This window comes from Parus major, chromosome 7 (genome assembly GCF_001522545.3).
Source record: "Parus major isolate Abel chromosome 7, Parus_major1.1, whole genome shotgun sequence".
NCBI lineage: Eukaryota > Metazoa > Chordata > Aves > Passeriformes > Paridae > Parus > Parus major.
In genome coordinates, this window is record NC_031776.1 from 23,030,994 (window position 1) to 23,039,984 (window position 8,991).

The following is an 8,991-nucleotide window of genomic DNA, read 5'->3' on the forward strand; positions in this document are numbered from 1 at the left end:
GTATTTATGTCCTCTCAGCATGGCTAGGAAAATTGCTTCTTGTGGCACCCACTGGGATCCAAGAAGGGAAAAAAGAGTGGTGCTGACACCCACTTTCCCAGATACACAAAGAAGGATTAAAACACTCTGTTCCAACTTTTTCGTGTTTTTAAACTGCGGAAATGTAAATTTTTTTCCCCAGAGAAATTTTTTCACATGGGATTTTTTTGCAAGTTCACATATTTCTTTTTGGCTTTGCCACACTGTTCATTTTTGGTTGTTGTGTATTAATGAAAAATCTATGAAGATAAAAATTAACATTCTTTGAAACATTTGAATTCTTCTGTTCAAAAGACCTCTTCATTTTGAATTTTCTTTCCTGTCTTATGCTTTAAAGTACTCAAGAGCGACACAATTGACACGAGTTGACCCGTTTCAGAAGAGATAAAATATTTCATTGATACAAAGTGTGTTTTCCCATGTTTTGCACAGAAACTGGCATGTAGTTCTTCTTCTTTCCTCTATTGTTTTTTCCTTTGTGTCAGAATCTCCAGGAAATAAGAAAATCCCCAGAGTACTCAGAGCCTTTGCTGCTGACACACACATGTTTACTAGATTGCAGTGCATTTCAGGATCCTATTGAAAACTGTCTCTTTTCTGAACACTTAGTGGATGCACTCCAGCCCACATCATGGCTTCTTACCCATCTCTCCCACCCCAAATTGCCATTATCTGGCCTCTCCTTTGCTGCTGTTACTACTCTGAAAGGCAGCTGCCCAAATGACAGGTTTTCTGTCCTTTCTCCACATTGCTTTGCTTGGAGCTCTGTTCCAGCAGGGCTGCCACTGGAAAGAGCTTCTAGTCCCTTTGGTTCCTTGTCTTTACCCACAACGGAGGCTGGAAAGTATCTTGTACTATGTTCAGCAGAGTGTGGGGGAATAAAGGGAGGAAACCAGTCACTTCTGGTCACAAGGGATAGTCTGATTTGCCAAAAACAACCAGCTTAGACGGGATTCCCATTGCAAGCTGGATGCGATGATTCAGAAAATGGAGGAGATAATGAGCTGTTTGGGATCAGATCCTGCTTGTTTACTTTGCTGCAGAGCTGTGAATGGTCTGTTCATGAGAAGTGTCCTGGACTCCCACCTTGTAGAGGGAGCCTACCTGAGATAAGCAGAGCAGAACCCAAACCTCCACCTCTGCAAAGGAAAGCACTGTTTTCCTGCAAAGGCCACCTGACAGCTGCCCATCCCACAAGGCCACACAGAGGACACTTGGCTGCATGGCAAATGAGTCCCTGTTGTTAGAACACTGTATGGAATATCCCCAAGCCCTAACACATCAACTGGCTCAACACTGAGTTTGATGAAAGGCAGAGCAGATATTTTCCTTGAAACCAGATTTCTAGCTGGAGTGAAAGAAAAGGAACATGTTTTCCCTTTCTTCCTCTGTGCTGGCATCTATCCAGACAGCAGCCAATGAAAGCTGAAAGTCATGATGCAGTTTTGGGGAGCTGAAATACTTCCTACATGAGAAACTGAAAGAGGCTACTCTGTTCTAACACAGCCTTTAAGAGTCTCCTAATCTAATTCCAGTCTGAAATACTCTTTCTTCAGGCAAATATCCAGCCTTGAAGTAAACCTTCCACATGATGTAGATACCCTCTCTTTTAAGTTATTCCCTATTTTCTCCTTATTACTCCTTGTGGCAACTTGACTGAAAAACCCTCCACTACGATGTTAGCATATGGGGTTTATTGCCACAAAAGTACTTAGCAGGATTCAAGCATGGGGAATATGACATGTCTTCCCAAATTTATTTGTCTCCAATGGTACATTCTGAGGAGTTCTTCCATGGCAGGACATAGTTCATTTCCTTCAAAGGCTGGAGACAGGGTAGTTTTCCAGAGGCTAATTCTACAAAATGAATGTGTTATGCTGCTTGAAAGAAGGGAAAGGGAATTGCCATTTATGAAAACAAAACAAAATTCAGCAGATCTCAGAGTTCTGACATTGTGAGATTCTGGAGAAATATTTAGGAATTTTGCTCTTTTCTTGGGATATTGAGGAAAATGGGGAGGAGAAGGGAACCAGCAGTAAAAGATACAGGAAAAAGAAAAAAGAATTCCCAAGGAAATTCAAGTGTGGGTGGTTTAGTGGCAAAGCAAGGGGTTTCACTTTGAAGATTGAGTGTTCTGTTCAATACTTGTGAGACCTGATGAAACAGGCTCCAATCCTAAGAGATTCTAGTACTGATTAGTGAACTTCTACATTAAAAGAGTGGATTTACAAGAAATTTTTGATTATTTATCATGTTCACAGGTGATACCTAAGTGTACACCTACAACTACTTGCAGGCAATACATTTTATAGTAACTTGGGGGATGATGGCAGGGTTTATGCTATAAGACTGGGAAAGAGTGACTTAAGAGCTGCTCAGCAGAAAGAAACTTGCAGTGCTGGTGGACAGACAGCTGAATATGAACAGTGTGCCCAGGTGGCCAAGAAGGTCAAAGGCATCTTGACCTGTATCACGAATAGTGTGGCCAGCAGGACCAGGGCAGTGATTGTCCCCTGTACTCGGCACTGGTGAGTTCACACCTTGAGTGCTGTGATCAGTTTTGGGCCCCTCGCTAGGAGAAAGATGTTGAGGTGCTGGAGCACATTCACAGAAGGACAGGGGAGCTGGTGAAAGGCCAGGAACACAAGTCCTGTAAGGAGCAGCTGAGGGAGCCTGGGGTGTTTAGCCTGGAGAAATTCTCGAGGGGGACTCCATTGCTCTTTTTAACTATCTGAAAGGAGGTTGTAGCCAGGTGGGGCTTGGTCCCTTCTCTCATGTCTCAAGCAAAACAATGAGAGGAAATGGCCTTAATTTGCACCAGGGAAGTTCAGATTAGATATTAGAAGGAAAAATTTCACTGATAGAATAGTCAGGCATTGGAATTGCCCAGGGAGGTGATGAAGTCACTGTCTCTGGACATGTTAAAGAGGTGTCCAAATATGGCATTTGAGAATATGGTTCAGGATGATTATGATGGTGCTGGCTTGGTGGTTGCAGTAGATGATCTTGAAGGTCTCTTTAAACCCTGATGAATCTGTGATTATGTAAAAAAATATCCAAATGGGCATGTTTTCTTTGAATGGGCTAGGAAGAGAATATATAAACTTACTGAGCGATTTGCTCTTTGATTTTGCATCTGGCACTCCAGACTCTCCAGTCAGTACACCAGTACACCAGTACACTCCAATCCTTCAGGAATTGCAGGAAAATTTCAGGCAAGACATATTCCCCCCCCTACAAGTGGTAGTTGGCATTTTAAACTTGTTAAATTTTGCTCTTTTGTCATGACAGTAATGCTCTATTTCTGGTTTTTCTCTGAATAATCTTTAAGATCATACATTTGTGAATGCTGCCTTGTATAACAAAGAATGGAGGACATCAGTTTATGTTAAAATATAGAACATGCAATGACTGCTGCTCACAATGGAATATTCCATGGCTTTGTCAACCATACTTTTGTAAATTAATTGATAGGTCCTTGGAGATGGATTAAAGCCAAACAACTTGGTTATTGGCTTGAACCCACCAAGAGGCAGATCTGAGATATTTGTTTACTGTATTACAGGGGAGCAGTTTGAGTACAAGCAGGAGGACAGGGTGTAGGTTCTAGTGTCTGTAGGTAATGAATCACATCCACATATACACAGACAGTGCTATGGGAACAAAATGAGGCAGCCATGACAACAAAAACACAAGCCTTTGTTACATGAGCTAAAACAGAAACTCTGTTATCTGTGCATAGAAGGACTTTTTTTTTCTCCAAGGCTATCTACAAGAGAAGAAAACAGGGTTATAAGGCAAATCAAGGCAGCACAAAAACATCTTTAGAAAAAAAAAAGTTTGGGGTTTTCCTAATATATGATAAGTTGGTGATGATGATAGCTGGCAATAACGACAAGGACAGAATGTTGAGTTCACTAGATGAGAACCTCTACCATAGAAAGCATTGATACAAAAGCTATTCCCAGAACTTTGGGCAAACTAAGACCTTCCCTACCTGGTCCATGACTACTTAGTGGGACAAAAACTGTCGTTGCAAAGGTAGAAAATTCATTACTTAAATTCTTTACATTTCAAGAGATAGTTTAATAACTATCAAAGAGATAGTTTAAATTGAAGAGATAATTTAAATTGACTGAAAATTGGGTAATTTTTTTTCATATAGGAAATGCAGAAAGCTAGTGTGGACAGTTCCTAGTCAGCAGGAAATAAAACTTCAGCATGAAGGACTCTAAGAACTAATGCATAAACTACTTTTAAGATTTGCATTCCAGTAATATCTACAGATTCATACTGGCACTGGCACCAGCATGCTAAATGAAATATAAACATAAATCAAGTCTTAATCTTTGTACCAAAGCAGGTACCATCTCTGGCTTTGGCAGGACAGCCTCGTGTTCATGTGTTCATGTGGCACTTAACGCTTTGCCCCATTCTTACCCAAATTCCTGGCATGGAGTGTTGCTTTTCAACAAAGGCAAATATCTTACTATGGATCACTGACATTATGGATCAGCTATGTCAATATTCCCCTGTCAAAGTCCAAAGCATCCAAAGGAGGGCCATGAGGATGGTCACTTGGTCCATTTATCCTGGAGGAGACTGAGAGAACACTTCATTGCAGTTTGAACTTTCTCATGATGGGGAGAGGAGGGGCAAGTACAGCATTCTTCTTTCTCATGACCATTGTGACAGGACTTGAGGAAACAGCACAAAGCTGAGTCAGGGGAAGTTTAGGTTGGATAGTAGGAAAAGGTGTTTTTTTTTGTTTTTTTTTTTTCACCAGAAGGTGCTTTGGGCATGGGAGCAGGCTCCCCAGGGAAGTGCTCACAGCCTGCCTGTGTCTGTGGCCTGGTGAGGAATAGAGACAGTAAAATCTATAGAAAAACTGTGTTATGAGCCTTATGCTCTCCACATCCCACCCCAAAAATCCAAAACAAAGTACTGACCAATAACCAGCTCTAGAATAACAAGCTTGCTTGATTCCTCTCACTGAGCTGCATGTCAAGATACAAGGCACAACTTGATCTCTTGTGCAGTGCAGCTGCATGGGGAACTGAGTAGCTGCTACAGCTCAGGACTAGCTGATGAGAATTCCCCCCTATGGTCTCATTCATCTCCAGCCTCAGATGTTCCCTGGTGGAGGTGCCCTGCTTACCATAGAAGACAAGTATCTTACAGCCCAGAGCCAACCTCGGGGATCTTCCCTAGGATGTGTGCTAGCCAGCTTTCAAGACACAGCTGAACAAGAAAGTACAAAGGAGGACTCATGCACTGCTTTGTGGTCTCAGAGGAAGTCACGAAATAGGATCAGCACAGAAAGTCCTCCGGGCGTTCACACATGTCCCCCTGCTTTGTGTGAGAAGCTCATGCTCTGTGCTAGCCATCTGGGACAGCATCACCCACATTCATGCTCTGACATTTGAGAGTGATTAAATATATTCCACAAAAGTCAAAACCAAAAGAGAAGCCAGTGAAACAGCAGAGATAAATAGATATATTTCTAATCTTACCCTGCAATGCATCTATAAACCATTGCCCTTCTAATTTTTGTTCTGACTTTTTCACCCGCTGTTCCTTCTCACTAAGAATCCTTTTAAAGCCGTTGTAGAAGGAATTATGTTCCAATAATGCCAAAATCAGAGGGATTTAAGTTAACTTAGTGCTGAGTGTCAGAAGTTTTAGAATCCTATTTCCCAACAGAAATGCTTCATAGATATGAGACTGCCAAGCCTGAACATGGAGTGTAGGTTTCTAAGTCACCTAAATACTATTTAGAAATGCTACTTTCCAATGCAGTGGGGATTTGCCATCATTGTAGGCAACTGCCCGATTCATTTCCCAAGTGCTGGCCAACCAGGATTATTCCCCAATTTCATACCTGCAGCATGCCTGAGGATTATGGAAATTGCTCCAGTGCAAATCCCAGCTGCTGCTGGTTCTTGCATCCTGGGTTCAGACTAGTGCAGCTACAGAGCTGACTGGCCATGCTCTTTGAAAGCCACTGTGTCCCTGCATTGTCCCCTGCAGCTGGTCTCTGCCTCAGAGCTGCAGGGAAAACATGACCTAAGCTCAACCACCAGTACCTTGAACACAAAGCACTGTAAATCTTGGTGAGGCCTTGACCTCATTTTTTTACATAAGCTCAGCTTGGCTGCTGTCTCCTGCACCTCTCCCTTCAACCCTGGGTGCACTCTAAGCTCATTGTGATGCCCTGTATTGGGAAAGGCCATGGCTCTGGCTGCTGGCAGCACACAGAGAAGATCACTGAAAACAAACAGAGAGCAAGCAGCTTGGTTTTCATAACCTCGGTTAAACACAGGGGGTGAAGGATCCGAAGCAGCAAAGTCATGTGAATTCAAGAAAGGCGGAGGGTAACCTCTGAGGGGCTCTTTTCTTTGGCAGCACAAGGGCCAGAGGTGCACAGAGAAGGGGGGAAAGGAAAAATTATGGAAATTTTTTGCCCTCTGTGCACAGAAATTCTGTCTTTTTCTCCTTCTGGGGCTTTAAAAACAGAACTGACACCCATTACTGACAGTGACAAAACCACTTTCCTGGGCTTGTGACAAAATGGTGCATCACAGCTGCCCCCTGCCCACAGAGCAGAGCAAATTAAAACTGAACTTATCCCATGGACTAGCTCACTTCAGCCTACCTTCAGAGCCTTGAATCATCCTTCTTCCTCGCTTCACCTGAAACATAATTTAGCTTATTTCTATTTGGAGCAGCAGGAGAGATTTCTCCTCCCCGAGCCCTGCTGGGATGGCAGGAGGTCTGCCCTCCTCCACTGCCCGTGGCAGGGACTGGGGGACAGCTGGTCACTGCAGCCTGTGGCTGTGGGGTGGTACGGTCCTGTGGGCAAAGGTAGGACATAGCTGGGTCTTCTGTGGCTGCCAGGGAAACAAAAAGTCTCTGTAAACCACAGGAGGAAGCTGTCCCCCCACCCCCCCCCCCAGAGTTTTTGGGTATCAATGGGAACAAACACCAGGCTCAAATGGGGTTGAAGAACATGTTTGCAGACCTAGAGCTTCCCACCACTTAGGAAACAATGCAGTAACTAAACCCACATCTCTCAGCAAGGTCCCAGCAGCCCTGAAAGGTTTCCAGAATGCATTCAAATGGTTCTAATACAGCAAATATAATTAAATGCAATATAGCAACAGAGATTATTTCTGTAAAATAAATCAAATAAATACCCAGACAGGGAGCCTAGATGAAGATATTAGTAGTTCCTCTCCAACTCATAATTTTTTACCCCAAAGGTGAATGCAGGCTACCACAACCATGGGCGATATGACAACCTCTGCACCTTTCAGGATCCTATCCATAGCCTGGTGACACTTCCAATGTTAGCAAGCATAAGATAGGAACCTATGGAGGTGGTATCTGATCTCTCCCAAGACTCAGGAAACACAGTTTTCTCTCCACAAACAGATGGGTGTTTTGCACTATTTAAGTTTGTACTCGTATTCTTACCAGAACATAGTATCACAAAATGTAGTAAATGTTTTTCAGATATCAATAGAAATCCAAGTTGTGTTGAGACATTTGGATTATGGTCCAGACACTTATTGCTTTGCTGAATGTCTTGTTTATCCAAAGGTAGGAGGAAGCATTTTGGCCACTTGTGTATGAATTTGTGTGTGCACTAAGTTTGGAGACCTGAGGAGATGCCTAAGTTTGTTGCTGTGACTATGACATTAGATGGTACAGAAGGGCAAAAACAACAGCCTGGATTACCCATTATTCCTATGAAATTCCATATTACCATGACTAACATATCTCAGCAAAAACTTGTCACAGATGTTTGCAGACAGTGCACAAAATAAACTGCAAGCAACTTTCCTCAGTGCCATCAACTCTGTCTGCCTGCCTACAGACAAAACCTGTCCTCCCTCTGTCATTCCTGAGACATGCTATGTCCAACCTGTCTCTAAAAAATCTGCCACGAACTCCAAATCTTAGGCTATTTCAGGACTTCATTTATCTTTCCTATTAGGAAAGATTTTTTCATTAAATCTAATCTACATATCCCTTGTTATACTTTAACCCTTCTCCTCTGCACCCTGGACAGAACAAATTGTCCTCTTCCTCTACATGTATTTAAAGACTGTAATCATATTCCTTCCCAGGCTGATCTTCCCTAGACTAAATAACCCCCATATTTCAATCTCTCCTCCTTAGTCATGTTCTCTGGACTTCTAATCATTCTTTTTGGTCTCTTCTGGACATTGTTCAACCAGTTCTGTCCTCTTGAAAAACAGTGACCAAAATTGGAGATAAGAGTACAGCAGAAAAATCACATCCCATGTCATGCAGATGGTACTCTGGCTCATATATCTCAGTATGGCATTTGCTTTTCTCATGGCAATCTTAATTCTGACTTCTCTTCAGCTTTCGATTCACAATTGCTCCAGATCTTTCTCCACTGGTTACTTCACATCCCTTACTTGTATGTCTGATTGTTCTTGCCTCCATATGGAACTGTGTAGTTTACATTTCTCTGTATTGAATTTCAGCTCATCCCTTCACAAACCCCTGGATTTTTCTTCCAATTATATTTGATAATTCTGAAGTACAAGACTGTCCTCTTATTATCTTTTCAAATTTATATGACCTTCTACTTTTAATAGCATGTTTTCTTTTCATTCAATGTAGGTAAATAATAAAAATCATGAGTAGCAACAGGTTCAAAGAATATCACTGAAGAAGCTTACCAAATGTGTTCCTGCAATATGATGATGATGATGATCTAAACGCAGCTGGTTGATATTTAATTTGAACATGAATCTAGAGCTACACACTGATTCTCAGCATGCTTCAGCACCTGAAGTTCTTCCTGACATTAGTGTGACCTGAAGAAAATTCAAAAGTGTCAAAGATCAAGAAATACAATTGCCTATCAAGACATATGTGCTCTGTATTCACAGATCAATGAGTTTGCTCCATTGT